Source organism: Notamacropus eugenii, chromosome 4 (genome assembly GCF_028372415.1).
Source record: "Notamacropus eugenii isolate mMacEug1 chromosome 4, mMacEug1.pri_v2, whole genome shotgun sequence".
Classification (NCBI taxonomy): domain Eukaryota; kingdom Metazoa; phylum Chordata; class Mammalia; order Diprotodontia; family Macropodidae; genus Notamacropus; species Notamacropus eugenii.
In genome coordinates, this window is record NC_092875.1 from 335,388,980 (window position 1) to 335,409,071 (window position 20,092).

Sequence of the window (20,092 nt, forward strand, 5' to 3'; positions counted from 1 at the left end):
TAAAGTGACATAAATGCAAGCAATTTAATTGTGTGCTACATATAACTACACTTATGTAGACACTGATGTCTGAACTGAAAATCTTAGCAAACTTTTCCAACAATGAAAAACTTGGCAGGCAGGGAAGGAGGTAATAATTAGGGCTCCAAAAGTCAGATTAACTTGCTGATGACGGTTCATTTGAGAGATGATTACAGGTGAAGGCTAATAAACCTATGGAAAATTCACAGTTTTGATGAAGGATCAGGGCTAGTGAGACACTGAAAATGAAACACTTAAAGCCATGTGTGATGTTAAGGAAAACAGGTGAAAAGCCTTGCGTGCAAAACATTGGCATGATTTCATTTTGAAATGTAGACAAAGAGGAAAGCCAAATGATTGCACAGTCAGTAAGGGATAAGATTATCCACATGACATCCTATTCAGGGCAAAGAGGTGATTCCTGATAGTGACCCCAAAAATGACTTCAACATTCCATTTTGCTTTAGATTTGTTCAGTGGAAAGAGCACTGGCTCTGGAGTCAAAGACCCTGTATTCATATCTCACCTACAATATTTACTATCTTTGTAACATTGAACAATACATCTAACCTTCCTTGACCTCCATTTCCTTATCTTTAAGCTTAGAGGTTTAGACTATACAGCCTCTGAGGTCTCTTCCAGCTCCCTCTATATGATCCTATGTATGTGTTGGCTAATACCTTCTCTTAGGACCAACAAATATAACCCTTAGTCACTATCAGCTGTGTGCTAGCAGACTTCCCCTTCCAATTTTAACAATGCATATTGGATATACATCACTGCATAACTATCCAGAGAGAGATGGAAATATCACCAAAAAGCCATGGTAGGACTTTGCTAAAACTACTGCTTAGATAATCTTCCTAAAATACCATTCTGTAATATCTCTTCAGAAATTGCACCTTTGCTTCCTGGTCCATAGTAAATAAAAATGAAAGGTCTTATTCCTGTCATTCAAGGCCCTTCTCAGACTCCAATCTATCTTTTTTGGCTTTATTTCACACTACTATTAACTTTATTCCAAGCAAACTAGATTACCCTTATTCTTCTCTACTCTCCATCCCCTATTCTCATCTGTCTTTCTCCCATCTCCCATTTGATCTATAAGATCAAAAGAGATAAGACCCTAGGGATCACACATAAGGAAACTAAGACACAGAACATCACTAACACTTCCATGTTCATATAGTTATCCAGTTGCAGAGCTGGAACTTGACATAGGTCTCCTGATTGACAATCCAGGGTTTTTTAAACTGTCATGCTTTCTGTACTTCCCATTCCTAAAATAAATTCCCTCATCTCCATCTTTTGATATTTTCCCCTTCTTTTAAGGTCTAACTGAGGTTTATCACTTCCACATAGTTTTTCTCACCCTTCCAGCTGGAAATAATCTCTCCCTCCTCATTTTCCTCTCAGCACTTTGCCTTCGTACATATCACATTCATCCCTGAATTACAAATATTTATGTTGGTTGGTTGGTTGTTTTCCTTTGTTTTCAAAGAGGACCAAAATGACATCACCATTGTAAAGTGAAATTTCAGTGTGTCCAACTGTGGCTGATCAAACCAATACTAGCTCGGAATGCTCTACCACAGGTTGGGCACAGATAATCTGATTGAATATTTGGGGTGGATTTCCCAAATTTGCACATCTTGTGTTTATTTTGTGCTGTCTCAATTCTGCTTTGATCAAAGAGCATAGCATCTTTTCTTATGTGGGCACACCATGCTGAGCAGTCCTGTGCCAGTGCCTCCCACGTTGTACAGTCAAATCCAAAGTTCTTGAGAGAGACCTTGAGAGTGTTATTGTATTGTTTCACCTGGCCATTGTGTGATCGCCTGCCCCATGCAAATTCTCCACAAAATAGTGTACATTTTGCATTTGAACAACATGGCCAGCCCGTCGGAGTTGTGCTCTCTGAAGCATAGTTTGAATACTTGGCAGTTCAACTCAAGCAAGGACTTCAGTGTCTGGTACCTTATCATGCCACATGATCCTCAGAATCTTCCTAAGACAGTTCAAGTGAAAGCGATTCAGTTTCCTGGCATGGCACTAGTAGACTGTCCATGTTTCACAAGCATATAACAATGAGGTCAGCACAACAGCTCTGTAGATCTTCAGTTTGGTAGTAGTCTAATACCTCTTCTTTCCCAAACCTTTCTTCAAAGCCTCCCAAACACTGAGCTAGCCCTGGCAATGCATGCATCAACCTCATTGTCAATATGTACATCCCTGGAAAGTGCACTGCCAAGGTAAGTGAACTTATCCACAGCATTCAAAACTTCTCCACTTGTTGTAATTGATGGTTCCACATATGGAAGGTGTGGTGATGACTGATAGAGCACCTGTGTTTACTTAGTATTAATTATTAGGCCAAAATTAGCACAGGCAGCAGAGAATTGATCCATACTTTGTTGCATCTCAGCTTCAGAAGCTGCATTAAGTGCACAATCATCTGCAAACAGAAAATCATGCACCAACACTTTCTCCACTTTGGTCTTGGCTTGTAGCATTTTCAAATTGAAGAACTTACCATCAGTATGGTAGTTGACCTTGATGCCATGTTCATTCGCATTGAAAACATTTGTCAACATGGCTGAAAACATCATGCTAAAAAGCATGGGAGCAAGTATACAGCCCAATTTCACTCCATTGGTGACTGGGAAGGCATGAGAGCTTTGTCCATTATCCAGAACCTGGGCATATTTACATACAATCTTACTCTTTGTAAGATTGAGTTCTCTAGGAGCAGGGCCTGTGTTTGATATATCTTGGCATCTCTGCCTCTTAGTAGGCATATCATATGTTTGTTGAATCAAAGTCTCTCCCTACTGCTTAGCAGTGGTCTCCAAAGCAGGACCGAAGCAGTTCTTGTTTGACTTTGATCAACCACTCAGAGGATAGGAAGACGGGTTATCTACCAACGTTTCTTGAAATAAACAATGGTGGAACTTACCTCCAACAAGATCCTACCTCTCAACATTCCGCAACCATCCTTCACTCTACCCATTCCTGCTGGTATGCTGGAGCTCCCTCAAAAAAGACTTTCAAGATGTGATTGTAAAATTTCTAGTGTGAGCTTTACACATCAGAAATCTGCAAAAACTACAAATCAGGGCTTGAGTTATTGTTTTGATGAGTTTTTCTAACTTAAAAAAGTGATGCAGAAATGTTAATGATTCAGATTAAACTTAAAAGTATGGTCAGGTACATTTTTTCCCCCAGAGCTGGATGATAAACATTTATGGACTCATCCTTCCTTCCCGCTGTGTAGCCTCCTATTTCCCAACTTCTAAATGGGAATAAGTCCCTCAGGGCATTCATAATCTGTCTACTATCTTCAACAGAATCTGTGAATGTATTGGTGGCTGCAAAAGTCACCCCTTTTAGGAATTGCATGAATATGGCCTAAGTGGGCCATTTATAAGGTATCAGAAGTCCAACATAGATTGATTAGATGGACTGATAGAGAAACAGGTGGCAAATAGAATAGGCCTATATTTGCTAGGTCCAACTCAGACTAAGTCTACTTCTTCCAGGAAGGTTTCCTGGAAACTGCAACCTATGGTGATCTCTCTCCATTCTGAACTCCTAGCAATCATGGTCTTTACCAAGGAATTGACATTGAACATAAACTGACTTGTGATGTCTCCTTTTGGTAGCATATATTATTATCAAGGATTTTTTATAAAGTTGTCTTTTAATGTGTATATGAAATATTTTCAGTAGTGCTAGAAGACTTTGAATCATGGAACATCAAATTGTCCAAAGATCTCCAGATGCCAGTCAACTAATGGGCAATGCCATGAAGAAGGGGATGACAGGTAGAAGTAGTCTGTGACCTATTACCAACCTAGAAGTGGCAAGAAGAATTCCACTAGAGATGTAGAACAACAGCAAAAAAGGAAATAGGGTGAGTCAGGTAATAAGCTAAGTAATATAGGACTGGACATCCTAATTTTGAAATCAGAAAGGCCTGAATTTGAATGCTGCCCTGGCCCTTCCTCTAGCTAAGTCACTTAACATCTCTCAGGTTCAGTTTCCTTATCTGTAAAATGCAAATAATAATAACGCCTACCTCACAATATTGTTAGAATCAAATGAATTATATGTGCAAAGTGCTTTGCAAACATTAGAATGTTCTATAAATACTATTTATATAGCAATGAACTGTCATGGCTTCTATTGGCAGGTAGACAATGTCAAGAGAAAGGGACAAAAGCTTCCAGGACATTGGATAGTTCTCTATAGAGGATTTATAAAAGGACTCTGACAAGAGTTGCATAGGATTAAAAGATATGAATGGGTTGGGAATATGCTAGTAGAGTAATTATTTCCACTGATAAGATGATCACAGATCCAGTGATATATCCATGGATAAAATGATACCAAAACATAATGAGAATAACTAACTGTGGATCAAGGCAACTGTCTCATCTTATGGTTGTCCCACTCTTTAACATTCACTATGGGACTATGAGAGGCTTCACAAAGGAATTAGACAAAATAGTAATACATAAAGTAATAGGATGTTTATCATAGTGTATTTTAACTCATACAAGGGGCGGCTAAAATCCTTTTTAAAAAAGAAAAGAAAACACACTGAGAAGCTCTTTATCCATGTGAAATGCCTGGAACTTAATCACCTTGACAGCAAGGAAGTTTCTTTTTTTTTTGTACTTTTGTTTTTATTTCATAATTATAAACTTAACTCTGTTGTCTAGCCAGATTTGTGGAAGGAAAAAGGAAATGAAATCCGAAGAGAATTGCAGCAAGTAAGAGCACAAGGATCACAGATATAATAGCAGATGGAATTTGGGGATGCTCTGTCCAGCTACAGAGGAATGGTTTGATGGTTAAGAAAGAAAACAAAACAAAAAAACTTATGAGAATTGTCCACAGTCAGCGACAGTGATCTGGTTTTGCCATCTCGCCACCTGAAACACTCCATGGCTTCCACAATGTTCATGTCTTCTTTCACCTGACCAAAGACCACATGCTTGCCACCCAACCAATCAGCCTTAGCAGTACAGATGAAAAACTGTGAGCCATTTGTGTTGGGTCCAGCATTTGCCACGGACAAAATGCCAGGACCAGTGTGCTTCAGGATGAAGCTCTCATCAGCAAATTTCTCTCCATAGATGGACTTGCGACCAGTGCCATTATGGTATGGGAAGTCACCACCCTGGCACATGAACCCAGGAATGATTCTGTGGAAGCAGGAGCCCTTGTAACCAAATCCCTTTTCTCCAGCGCTCAGAGCATGGAAGTTTTCTGGTATCTTTGGAAGCTTGTCTGCAAAGAGCTCAAAAGTAATCCGGCCCAGGGGCTCATTATAGATGGCGATGTTGAAGTACATATTGGAGTTGGCCATGGCCACAAATGCCTGGGCTGGGCGCGATGGCAGAGGAAGAGGTGGAGCGGATCAGTGTCAGAGGGGATCAGTGTCCGGTGGACAGAACCCAGACAAGGACTCCTGGTGGCAGCATCTGCAAAGAGGCAGCAAGGAAGTTTCTTGAGATAGTTGAAAGATATAGAACAAGAGATAAAGTTGTGTTCAAGCATTTTGGTTGGTTTCTTATTTCTAATGTCACAGGCAGGAACGTAATAGGTGGTAGTGATTCAAGGAGGCCCTATCAAGTTAGGTAGCGTTTCTAGGAAAAGGAATGCCAAGAAAGAAATCCTCAAGGAAGTTGTATGGCTCCCAGAGAGACTCACTCCTAAGCTTCAGGGTCTTTGTTGAATATCATAGGAATCAGATCTTTGTAATTCTTATCTTCACAACCAAATGTTAACTCCTGAGGGCAAGGAAGAAAGAGTCTATTTCTTTGTATCCTATACTGTTTAATGACATTTCATAGTATGTTAAAACATGAGGGTATCATTTGAAATTATCTATTCTAATCTATTTTAAAAATAAAGAGACTGAGATCAAGAAAGGTGAAGTGTTTTTTGTTTTTTTTCCCCAGAGTTGTATTTGTTATTGTCAGTAGTGTTGACTCCACTAACACAGGTGTTTAGAGATATTATAATCAAAAGCCATTTAATATTTAAATAGTATCCATTGACTCCATTCTATTTTTTAAAATGTTGACCAAAGGAAAATTGTCAACTTAGATGTGTCCTTACTTCTTGCTTTATTTCTACTTTTGTGAAAACTTCATGATATCATGGGGGAGGACAGTACAAAATTTAAAGCATATGTTTTTGAAGTCAATTATGAAAATAATTACTACTCACAAAACAAGCCCTAGTGTAAAGACTAAGTAAGATTCAAGCATATTAATACATGCTCCTTCCCCACTTTGTAGCAAATTCCGTCTTCTGGAAGCAAGGACTACAAAGTAGAAAAAGTTTCATTGTTGACACTGTATGAAAAATCTTTAGTTTTTCCATTTATTTTTTATCTGGTAGGTAGTGAGAAGATGCATAGGCCATCTGACAACTATAAACATTTATGAACCAGCAAGTCAGGTAATATAAGTTGTTGATTAAAAAGTATATGTTTTACCAAAGTATTAGAAAAATAATAAGCTATAATAATGTTTTATTTCTTATTTACCCAAAGGTTTTGGTGACATAAGTCTCTCATGTTGACATTTATATTATCACTAAAATCCCATAATAAAAAGTTCAGCCACATTTTGTGGCTTAAAAAAATTGAATTGGTTTAACTTTTTAAATGACTATATGTCTTTTAGAACTTACTGGTTTGTCGAATAAAAACTGTTTTATTTATTCTGGTTTGTTTACTTACTTGTTGCTATTCCAAGCTGTTGGCACATGAAAGGCAGATTGAAAACATCATTTAACTTGAGGAAGTTATGATAAAAATAGTTCATATAAGGGACGGCATATACTTTCTGATTGAGGCTATGGAATTAATACGTGAGTTTCAGCTCCTGAGAAATAATCTGCACTGCATTGTAAATAGATTCATTTGTTGATAATATCTGCTTTCCTACCACACCATTTCCATCTGACTTGCAGCTGGCTCTTCTCTTATGGTTATTGCCTTCCTATTACAATATGAACTCCTTAAGAGCAAGGATATCTTATCTCATATTTCTACTTATCCCTAGTGCTTAAATATTTCATTTATGCCTTCATTTGTTCATTCATCCTACTATACAGCAAACATTACATTAGTGAGCATGAACTGAGCATCTACTATGATCCAAGAATTTTGCCAGGGACCATGAAAAGTATAGAAGACATAATGATGCAAAACTTGCTTATAATGAATTAGCACAATTATTGGAGAGAAAATATTCACTCATCTGAGAAGATTTTGAAAACCTTTGAATGTCAGACTGAGAAATTTGGACTTGATGCTACAGACAATGGAGAGTCCTTGTATTTGAGCAGAGGTTCCCAAACTTTTTTGGCCTACTGCCCCCTTTTCCAAAAAAAAAAAAAAAAGATGCTCAGCAATCCCCTGAAAATCTCCTTTCTTTACCACTTTAACAGTTTTTTTTTTTTAGTTTGCCTCATTTTAAAAAATATATAAAATATTTTTAAGGATACATCTTAACTTTAATGATGTGTTATTATAAATTTGTAGGATTTTTCCTGCATTGAAATTTTGATGATGCAATATTTCATCATGTGACCATATAGTATCATATTGTGAACAAGTCATTACATGCACATATTCCTGCTGACACATGCTGGACTTCTTGACAATCTGTGACATGTTCACCTACCAACACTTGTTAAGACTTGGTTGGTGAATCTGACTACTGATCACTTGCATTTTGTGTGTTTATTTGGAAAATAATATAATCTCTACACTTTTAACTCTGTTATACAACAGATGAAACATGTACAAATGGTTTTTCAAAATTTTCTCATCTTTTTTTCTTTCCTTACATTTCCACAGCCCCCTCATTTTTATTCAACACCCCCAATTACATCCAAAACTACTACTTTCCCCCCTGGTCATTCCAGTGCCCCCCAAGGGGTGGTGTCATCCACTTTGGGAACCTCTGTATTAGAGCAGAGAAATGACAACAGATCATAAATTTTAGACTTTGGTGTTAGAAGAAATCTTAGAAGCCAACTTTGTTTAACCTTCCAGGCAGGATAAAATTTCCCATAGATCACTGATACTCAGTCACTGCTTGAATATATTCAGTGATAAAGATCTCACAACTTATTGAATAATTCTGTATGTGACTTTCTCAGATCATTGGGCATTTCTTATGTCAATTCAAAATTTACTTCCTTTTAACTTCCATACATAGAGCCTGCAAGTTTTGTTGTTTTTATTTAATTGTTGATTAATGGTGACAATACAGAGTAAATCTTCCCTTTTCAAAAGACAACTCTTTAATATTTGAAGACAGCTTCACACCCCTATGAATCTTCTATAATGAAATATTTTTCACAGAACCCAGTTTTTGCAATCATTTTTGATATGTCAAGTTCAAGGACTATTATAATCTTAATAAACCTTCATACTCACATAGATTTGTCAATGGTATATTTAAGAAGGTAAATCTGTATGATATCATATGTGTTGTTTCCTTTATATGTAGCATGAGCTAGATCACAAAAGAAGCATTTGAAAAAATATAGGAAGGATACTTATAGTTAGTAATTAGAGTGGGATTCCTAAGTAAAGGGAGATTTGGAGTTTAGGAATTTACCAACATTGTACAGCATCTTGTCATCAGTTCCCATCAGCCTGATATGAATGAATGTTGAAGCAAACTGAACTCACTACAACATCATATGGAAGCAACAATGTGCTATTTGTATGAATTATTTCCCAATTACATGTAAATATTTTTTTTGATTTGTTTTTAAATTTTGAGTTTCAAATTCTTTTTCCTTCTCCCATCCCTCCTTCCTCCTTGAGAAGGGAAGCAATTTGGTACTGAATATACATGTGAAGTCATGGAAAATATATTTCCACTTTAGCCATTTTGCAAAAGACAAAAAAACAAGAAAAATAAAGTAAAAAAGTATGCCTCAATTTGTAGTCAGAGTTTAGCAGTTCTGCCTCTGAAAGTACATGCATTTTTCATCATGGGTCCTTTGTAATCATCTTGGATCAGTGACTTGATCATAGGGTTAAGTCTTTCACAGTGGATCATTATTGTTTACAGTGTTCTCCAAGTTCTCCTCACTTCACCCTCAATTTCTAAATCTTTGCCACCACTAAAAAAGATAGTATCATATTTACTTGTACAGGTACTCTTCATTTTTCTTTAATCTCTTTGGGATACAGACCTATATTGCTGGGTCAAAGGACATGCTGTTGTATAGCATTTGGGATACGTTCCAAATTTTTCTCCAGAATGATTAAATCAGTTCACAACTCTGTGATGGCAATCAAATTAGGCTCTTTTTGCTGTTTTTGTTTTACTAAAAGTGACTCTGATTGAATAATGTGATTAAAGAAGATTTTTCCTACCCATTGACAGGCCTGCCTAAGGGAGTTGTTTTGTAGGAGGCTCCCAAGTACCTTTATTTTTTTTATTAAGGCACTGGGTCAGAGGGTTATGCCCTCTGGGGCTAAAAAGTGCATAAATACTCTAAGTTGAAGTTGGGGCTTAGTTTTTTGTAAGAAGGTTTGAGTGCCTGATAAGGACTCTGGGAAGCCACTAAAGGAGGCCCCCAACTTTTGAAAATCTAGATGTCAGTGCTTCCCTTCCCGGTAACTATGGTCAGACAGTTGTACCCTACTGTTGAATTATGATCAGGCAGAGGAAACCATGTCTATTGATCTTTTGATTTCTCTGTGTTTTCTTTGTAGTTCAGGGTGCTGACTCCCTTGAATTAGGTGAATGATATATGTACTTGATTAAAGGAAACATACATGTGCTTAATTAAAGTGATTGTTAACTCCTCAAAAGTTGCTTTTCCTTTATGAATACAGATCTAAGAACCTGTGATAGCAGGCCCCCCTGTATATGTTGGGATGCTTACTGATACAAACTCCAACAGTATATAAGTCTACCATTTTTCCCATATCCCTTCCTGCATTTTTCATTTTCCTTTTGTGTCATGTCATCCAATATCATAAATGTGAAGTGGTATCTCAACGTTGTTTTAATTGGCCTTTCTCCAGTCAATACTGATTTTGAGTATTTTCCCCATGTTTACTGATACCTTTGATTTCTTCTTTTGAAAACTACCTGTCCGTATCATCTTAACATTTATCTGGGGGAGAATGGCTCTTATTTTTATAAAATTGGCACAGTGGCTACGTATTTGACAAACAAGGCCTTTAGTAGAGAAAACTGCTGCAAATTTTTTTTCCCAGTTTTTTGTTTTTCTTCTAGTTTGGACTGCATTAATTTGTTTGTGAAAAATCTTTTTTTTTATTTCATGTAATCAAAATTATTTCATTTCCTGTGATCCTATCTATTTCCTCTTTTGTCATAACTTCTTCCATTATTCATAGATCTGACAGGTGCATTTTTCCATGCTTCCCTTTATATCTAAATCATTTTGACCTTATATTGGTATATGTTGTGAAATATTGGTCTATACATTATTTCTGCCAAACTGATTTCCAGTTTTCACAGCAATTTTTGTGGTACACAAAAAGCATGGATCTTTGAGTTTTTCAAAGATTAGTTTACTATGGCCATTTACTATTGTGTATTATGTGCCTAATCTATTCCACTGATCTACTCTATTTCTTACCCAGTATCAGATTGCTCTGATGATTACTGCTTTGTAATATAATTTGAAATCTGGAACTGCTAGGCCGCCTTACTTTACCTTTTTCATTAATTCCCTTGGCCTTTTATTCTTTCAGATGAATTTTGTTATTATCTTTTCTAGTTCTATAAAACAATTTTTAGTAGTTTGATTACTTTTGGAAGGGGGGCAGGGTATGATGATAGTTGAGTTTTAAGAAGATCATTTTGGCATGCATATGTTAAACTGATTGAAAAGAAGAAAGAGTCTTACTTTGCAATACAATTAGAAAACTATAGACAAGACTCCATGAAATATAAAATTTAAGTCAATACTCCAGATTTTATCAAATATTTATGTTGTTTGGCATGTTTTATACTTACCACTGAATGACTCTTTCTTTCCCCATTTTTTAGTGCAGGGCATGTAGAGTATGTATATCTGTTGAGTCCCAAGCTACAAATCAAGTCAACTCAAGCTAATCAAGTCAGTAATGTTGATGGTTATACAGATGGTAATGGTGATGATGATGAGATTGATGAATATTTTCTCGCTATAAAAAGAATAAGACTGACATATGAGGGAAGTAGAGCCAAGATCCAGGGTAAAAGCAGATACTTGCTTGAGCTTTCCCCCCAAACTCTCCAAATACTTTTAAATAATGACTCTAAATAAAATATAGAGCAGCAGAACCAACAAAAAGATGGAATGAAATAATTTCCTAGACCAAGATAACTTAGAGGGCCCACAAGAAAGATCTGTTGCACCAGCACGAGAGAGGAGTGCAGTCCAACCCAGATCTGCCAAGCAAACCCAAAGCAAGCCTTGGAGTGACTGAATCAGTAGCAGCAGTGGCAGTTTCCAAACTTCTCAGTCCAGACTCCAAAGGCAATTTAGAAGGTCAACAGAAAAGGTCTGGGGCACTGGGGTAAGAATGGAGCATAGTACAATGCAGGCCACACCGGCATACAACCAGCCCCAGCTTCCAGAGTTCTCAGCCCACCACATGGTAAGGGGGTCAAACAGCTGTTCAGAAGGAGATTACAAGGGTCTCTACTAGCACTGAAGCAGAATGCTGTTTCTTTGGCCATACTCAGATCTGGTTTTCAGTCCTGATTGGTAGTCCCCGAGTGAGGAGGAGCATTGGTACACTAGAGCATGCAGCCATAGTGGAGCAGGTACCCTCCTCACAGTTCCAGGATAAAAAAAGAATGCTTGTGGTCATTCCCAGACCAGACCACAGGCTGGGAAAGTAGTAAATATACCTCTTCTTAAATCATACCAACTTGGAAGAGAGTCCCTAGAAGTATCTCTGAAAATAGCTGCACCAAACCTCTGAAGCTTAGGGCTGTTTATCCTCCACCCTGGAAGCTGAGCTCTACTTTAACAAAGAGTTAAAATCAAATAATAGACTGAAAAATGAACAAATAACAGAAAAAAATATTCTGAACATAGAAAGTTACTATGGTGACAAAGATCAAAACACACACTCAGATGAAGATAACAAGGTCAAAGCTCCTACATCCAAAGTCTCCAATAATTTAAATCTCAACCCATCTGTGTCTGCCCATCCCATGGGATTTTGATTGTCATCTTCTTGTATGTTCACCTCAGGAGGTTAAACCAATGAGATGAAGGCATTCTTTGCTTTATTCTGACATTTGGACGTTATCAGTAATCTGGCTATCCACCTATTGACCTTTGTTCTTTCAGCAGCATACCCAGCTCATCTTCGTCTCATTAAATTCTATTGTAATAAATTTTATTCCTACTCTTTCACATTCCTCTGATTATATGTTCTAGTCTGATTTTTCTCACCATGTGGCTCTCTATAAAACAGTCATTTTTAATCTTTTGGACATGGCTGGTTATATTCCATGTCTCATTGTTATACAACAACATTAGTGGAATGTTAGTATCAAAAAGTTGGGCCTTTGTGATCGTAAGAAGTGTTTGGTCAAGAGAGGTACACTATAATTATTCAAAGGCAATCCAGTCCAAGACAATCCAGTCCTTTCTTCTCTACCTGTTCAACTCTGTTAAGCAGTAGTCTCTATCCCAGATATACATACTGAGAGATAAGCTCCATATGGTGGCTGTCAAAAGAAATGTTGAAATCTGGGCAGTGTCAATTCTTTATCCACTTTGTCTTTTCTGTATACATGAAAAGCACAATCTTCTCAATAATTACTGGAGAGAATATAATGTTCTAGGGTTTGATGAAGTCAGTGTTATATCTTCCACTCCATCCACAGGAAATACTTCTTTGACTTCTGTGTTGGTGAATACTTTTTTTTTTTTTTTTGCCCTCCCTAACATTTATTATCAGAGAAACACTGAACAAGTATATTTCTATTTTATATCTCCCAAATAATATTGAATGATATTGATCACTAGATAGAAGATCCCTTGTTGTAAGAGAACCTATAAGGTATCATTCTGTTTCATGTAATCAACAAACAGTAATCTCAAAGGCATCTTATATTCTCTCCATTTTTCAGTAAATATTGAGGTAAAGATATGGTTCACTGCAAAACAACAGTTGTGAAAGCCTGCCACTTCTTTCCCAATAGCCTCATCAAAGACATCCTTGATTCATCCATTGATGACCCACGTAGGTTTTATACAAATGGAAGAGGAGATATACATGTTGGTAGTTACAAATGATAAGTTTCAACTGTTTCAAAGCATTTTCATGTATGTTATCTCACTGGCCTGGCTTCATCCTCTTTCTCTATGTAGGAGATGGGGGCTGGAAAAGATTAGTAAATGGTAACATAAATATTTCCTCTACCCTCAAGATGGGATCAATAGCTGTATACTGTCCACATTCTAACTGATGCATACTTGTATATACCACCAAAACAAGAAAATGATGAACCCAGTAACATTTATTTTGGAGAGCTTTAGCTTCTTACTGGAGCTCTACTCTACTTCTTCACATTGGGTTTACGTATGTACCCTTAACCAGTTTCCCTGCTGTTTCCTCTAAAAACTTATTCTCAGAAAAAGATCATGGGAATTAGAGGTTGCAGGGGAATTAGATACCATCTAGTCCAGTTTCCTCATTTTAAAAAATGAAGAAACTGTAATCAGGAGAGGAAAATTAACTTGACGAAGATCTTTTAGGTAATAAATGTAAGGGTTGAGACTAGAGTCCAATTTTCCTAATGCCAAATCTTCTGCTCTTTGCACTGCATTGACATCAGTTAGAGATCAAGGTGAAATGAATGCTAGACTTGGGGCCAGGAATATGTGGGTTTGAATCTCAGTTATCAGCTACATGACCTTGGGCAAGTTGTTTAATCTCGCTCAGACTCAGTGTCTTCAACTGCAAAAATAGTGATATTAACATTTGTGTCATTTCCCTTGTGTGGGTTGTTCAGAGGAATAAAGGACAATAATGTACCTAAAGTGCGTTGCAAACTTCCAAGTGTAAGATAAAGATCATTTGTACTTTATTCCACAGTATGAATGTAAGTCATAGTGCTTCCACTCTTAAAAAAATTTGCATTATAAGTTGATGTCTCATTGTGGAATTAAAGGCTTTTAGCAAACAGATAGCTGAGATGTATTGAGAGCAGAAGAGCTTTCCTTAAGACCCTTAAGTGGACAGTAAGAGTGATACATTAATTCTATGTAAAGATATGACTAGGACTCTCTGTGATACCCACTCTAAGTAAGAGGATTGAACTGCTCAGAAGTTTCATAGATGAGGACTGAGATATTCTTCCTGATACTGTGACTATAGAAACAAAAATCATATTTTTTGGGGGGAGAGGCGAATTATGGTATTCCTTCTCTCATCTGTACTCCCTGTCCATGAGAGCCTTTCACCTATTCCTGTACTTTTCCAGAAATGTAAAGTAGGGCAATATTCTCAGGCCAAGGTGACCCCTAAAATCCCATGACATTTTATAGGGCTTGCAACATCAATCAACGTTTCCACTTTTATTTGTGGTCATGTCCTCAGCCATGGTTTGGAACTTTGTCACACACTTGGGTCACAAAGGGCTGAGTCCTTGAATATTACAGCCCCTATCACCTTAAAGAAATAATCCAGTTTATCCCAAATTGACAGGAACTTTGGTGCTGTGCGGTCACATCACAGACAGAAATGTTCCTGACCCCAGAAATGCTGGTTGCAAGGTTTCAGGTGATACAGAGCAGATTGAATACTGTTATTTTGTTGATTCTGCAGTACAAAGAAAGTTATACAAGTTTTTTACCACCTCCAACTTCTTTTTGCTTTGCTATAAAGGGTCAGCAGCCCATATGGAAAGGGATATTTTTACTGTTCAGGCTCCATTTCCTAAATGGTAATGTGTGGTATGGTGGAAAGTTCCTGGGACTGAGATTCACAAGACCTGGATTCTAGATTATGATACTTAACTATGTTACCTTAGGAGAGTCACCTAAATTCTCTGTACCCAAATTTTCACACTTGTTAAATGGGGATAAAATAATACCGTCCAGAGGATTATTTAGAACCCTCTCCAAAAACAAACATATACACTTTTTGTGTTTACCTCAAGAATATTGAGAGAGAGTTAATGTCTGCCCTTTGAAAATCTGACCTGCCATAGATGGTAGTAATATTAATTAGGAAGAAGAAGAGTAGAAGAGAAAAACCATAATGAATAGGAGAAAACATCCAGGAAGAAAGCCAACAATAAATCCCCAAATTCTGATTTCTATATACAAAAAAACTATCAATGACAAGTAGCACTCAATATTAAATTGGATAATCTCATACCAGGAAACTAATTAACTATACAGGTATAAGTGAAAATTGGTGGGAAGTGACTCCGAAGTGGAATATGACTCAAAAGCTAGAAAACAGACAAAAGGGAAGGTGAAGTAGCATAGTATTTATATATGTGTGTGTGTGTGTGTGTATATATATATATATATGTATATGCATACATATATATATATATCTCTGTGTGTGTATATATATCTGTGTGTGTGAATAGATATAGATATGGACAGAAGTATCATGTGAAGTAATGCTGGAACCTTGAAGGGAAATAAAGTTGAGGGTATTTGAAAAGGTTCAACAATGGGAGTGATAGTGGCCTAGACCAATGCCACAGATAATTTAGATGGTTGGACAAAACAGATCACAAATCTTGCATGAAGACATAATATTATAGTGATGGGTGATTTAATCAGTGTAAATATTGGCAGGAGATCTGAAAAAGCAAAGCAAGTGAGAAATGTGTAAATTGCCTTAATGATCATGTCCTCTTTACATGAGGTGAAGAAAGAGACTATGAGAACTGCTTCTGGAACTGATTTTGAACAACAAGAAGGAAGTTGTTGCTGAATTAGAAATCCTGGAATATTGCAGGCAAATAAACTCTCTCCATCATGAAATTCTTGCTATTTCAGAGGAAGGAAACTAAGTATAATTTAATATGCTTAAAATGTACTGTAGATTTTAGGAGAGTGGGTTAAGAGAGATAGGATATGCTGCCCTAGTATTCTATGGGAGAAGTTGAACCAAGAAGGATAGTACACTTCTAAAAATGAAATCTAAAGGATATAAGTAGAAATGATGGAGAGGAAATAGGAGATCTGCATAAGGAGTATGATTTGACTATATTGGGAACCCATTAACCAACACAGATTTCTAAAAAAAAGTGTGGAAATAAAGGTTGGTAAAATGGCATTATTATCATTATCATCAACATTACTATTATTATCATCACCATAATTAGTAATGATAGTAACAATAATAATGTTGAATGACTCAATAAAAATAGAAATGAAAAGCTCAGAATGATAAAGGCTAACCAGAAATAAGTAGAATATTAAAGTTATTTCAGAAGGGGTGGACAAGATTAAGGTCAAAGAAAGAATGAGACCATGGCTTAGAGAAGGATGATGATAACAGTGAGAAGGCTGATCTATGCACCTCTTTTTTACTTCTATTTCCTCTTCAAAGGAGAATGTCTTTTGGACTGAAAGGACTAAGACACTGCCAATTCAGATAGAAGAGGTGACAGGTAATAGAGCCCTTAGCCACCTCTCCCTCCCCTGCCCCATGACAATGAATTCAAGTCACCAGTAAAAATAAACTACATCCTTTAATATACTGAAAGATCAAAGGGGATTGTAGAACCAATATTTATGATTTTTGAATGACCATGGAAAATAAAGGAGCCACTGGACTAAAGAAGGGTAAATGTTACTCCAACTTATTTTTTTAAAGGAAAAGAAATGGAATCTTCAAACTATAGACTAGCAAACTTGTCTTGTACTCAGCAAACATTTAAAATTTATTAACAGCATAGGAATTGCTTGTGATTGAAAAATCAAAGGAGTGATCAATAAAAACTAGCATGGTTTCATCAAGACCAGGTGGTGCTATATGAGCCATATTTTCTTTTTTGAAAAAAGTAGGATTACTATACTGATAGATCTCAGGAATCCTGTAGACATGCAGTATTTTTAGATTTCCAGAAGACATTTGACAAAATTTCTCATGCTTTTGTTATGACCAAGATAGAGAGCTGTGGGCTAGAATCAATAGCACGATTAGATGAATTTAGAACTGTCTGAAAGACCAGTTCCAACATAGAGTTAGTAATAGGCAATTGAATAATAGGCAATGTAGGAATCTAGATGGTGCAGTGGACAGAGTACTTGGCCTAAAGTCAGGAAAATATGAATTAAAGTCTAACCTGATACTTACCTGTATCACTCTGGGCAAATCATTTAACTCAGACTGCATCAGTTTTCCCAACTGTAAAATAAGAATCATTAATGGAATCCACCTCCCAGGGTTGTTATGAGGATCAAATGAGGTCTTTGTAAAGAAAATAGTACCATATCTGGAACATAGTAGGAACTATATAAATGTTAGCTATTATTGTTATGTCAAAGTCAGCCTGAAGGGAATTTCATCATGCAGTATCCCAGAAATTGTTCTTTGGCCCAGGGACAACATTCTTATCAGTGATTTGGATAAATCAAAAAAAAAAAAAAAGAGAGAGACTAAGTTTGAGGAAGGTAAAAAAAAAATTGGGAAGGATAACTTGAACTGAATGAGATGAATGACAAAATTCGAAAAGATCTCAAAAGGAAGAACAATGAAGTAAATAGAAAATGTCACAAAATAGAGACAAATCTTATGGTTTACACTTGGTTTAAAAAATAAACTATGCATTTTTAAAACGGGGGAGGCATGACTAAGCAACAATTCCTGTAAGACATATCTGTATGTTCGTCCTTTGTTACCAAAGAAGACTGTGCCATCAGAGAAATGAGGACATGACTTGCACTTGGCTTTGTTTTGAGTGAGGGAGGGCTGTGCAGGTCACCAGCCTTACTTTTCCTCCAGAGCCACCTGAATCCAGTGACCAGATATTCGTCAGGATTACTGGAGATGACCCAGGATGAGGCAATTAAGGTTAAGTGACTTGCCCAAGGTCACAGAGCTAGTGAGTGTCAAGTGTCTGAGGTGAGATTTGAACTCAAGTCCCCCTGACTCCTGCACTGGTGCTCTATTCACTGCACCACCTAGGATCCAACAGTGTAATATGGCTTCCAATTCAATTAGTTTTTGAGGATATAGTGTTTTAATGTAAGCTTCAGTTAAGGAAGAATCTACTATACTTGTCTTTTAGCTAATCAAGATTATTTATCAGCAAAGGCATTCCTCAGAAATATATGAGCTTCAGCATCCAGTCATCCATAGCTCCCGAATAATGGGTTACATTGTGGAAAATAACTTACTTCTAGCAAACACTTTTGTACAAAGTAACTGAGAGGCAGACAGATAGAGACAGAGACAGACAGACAGAGACAGAGAGAGAGAACATTTAAAAACAAAAAAACCTCTTTTTATCAAATGACAGGTGAATGCTATAGCTCTTAGTGATGTTATAGTTCTCATTTTTGTTACAGATCATATCATCTCTTAAGAGTTCTTCCCAAGCTTCAGTATAGCCCAGGACCAACTGTAGAAGGTGAGGTGACATAGTAAAGAATTTAATGAATATGTAAACTTTTATACTGTTTAAAGTAGCAAAAATCAACAAAACCTTCATCATTACATAGTAATCTAATCCTGGACAAGCATTACCCAGTGATCTAGTTCTAGGCATGCATTTCAGAAGGAGCCCTCTCAAATAAGGGTTTACTTTTGAAGTTATGTCAAAAAAGAAGTCCAGAGAAGCTTTAAAAATTAATAACAACAACGAAAGCTATAGGCTGTTTGGATTAAAATTATAACCAATCATATATGAAGCAAGAGAAGCATCATCAGCCTTAGGGGTATGAGTATTATTTGGCCTAGATATAGAATGTGAGTACAGAAAGAAAAATAGGAGGAGTACCTATGAGTTAAGGATATGCTAACTCAAGAAAAAGATCAAGATACAAAAGGCAAATTATAAAGGCTTGTACTTGCCAGGTCCTCTGATTATTCCACAGCTTAAAAATGTAATGCTAGTCTAGGCTGCACTAATAGAAGTTTAGTTTATAGAACAAAGGAGGTCTTGGTTTTGTTATATTCTGTATTGGTCAAACCACTTTTCTAGTACAATGTTCAATTCTATATACCACATTTTTTAAGAATGGCATGGAAAACCTAGAGTTAATTCAGAAGATGGTCAACAGGATGGTAAGAGGACTGAAAACCTTGCTATAGGATGATTGAAGAAATTAGGAATGTTTAATGCAGAAGACTTGAAATTGGAAGGATGATGACATCCATTAAGTATTTAAAGGACTGTCACCTGGAAGAGGGATACAACTTCTGTTTGGCCCCAACGGCAGAATGAAGAGAAACAGGTGTTATATACAAAGAGACAGATTTTTGCCTAAGGTAAGGAAAACTTCCTACAATTAGAGCTGCCCCAAGGCAGAATGGGCTCTCTTGGGAGGGGGTGGTTTCCTGTCACTGGAGGTATTCAAGCAGAGGCTGCCTCACTATTTGTCAGCTGCATTATAGCGAGGAATCTTAGGTCTGGTATGAAATAGAAGGACTCTGAGACACCTTTATGATTCTGTGACAGGCCTCTTCAAGAATTTTAATGACTGTCATGTAGAAGGCTTGTTCTATGTGACCCCAGAATGAAAAGAAGAAAAAAACTAGAAGTCAGGGGTATACCATGCATAATTTTGGGTCAACATAAGCAAAAACTTTATTTTTTGCATTTTTTACACTTAAATAAAAATGGATAAGGAAAAAAAAATTCCTTATACACATAGACTAGAAGAGACAATTCAATAGAAAACAGTAAATTTCCATTTCAAGAAAACCCATATAATAAATGCAACACATTTTCAGAGCTGCCCAGCTTTTCTTTACTTCCTTGTTGGTTTTCTTTTACACACCGCAGTGCATTTTTTCTTATTTAATATTTTGATTTTTTCAATTACATGTAAAAACAATTCTAACATT

The 20,092-nt window shown here is 36.7% G+C and overlaps 1 pseudogene; it reads right to left on the reverse strand.

Annotated features, from left to right (window-relative positions):
- Window positions 1-4,824: 4,824 nt before the first annotated feature.
- LOC140498475 (peptidyl-prolyl cis-trans isomerase A pseudogene) lies at window positions 4,825-5,461 on the reverse strand (annotated as a pseudogene).
- Between the last annotated feature and the right edge of the window lie 14,631 nt (window positions 5,462-20,092).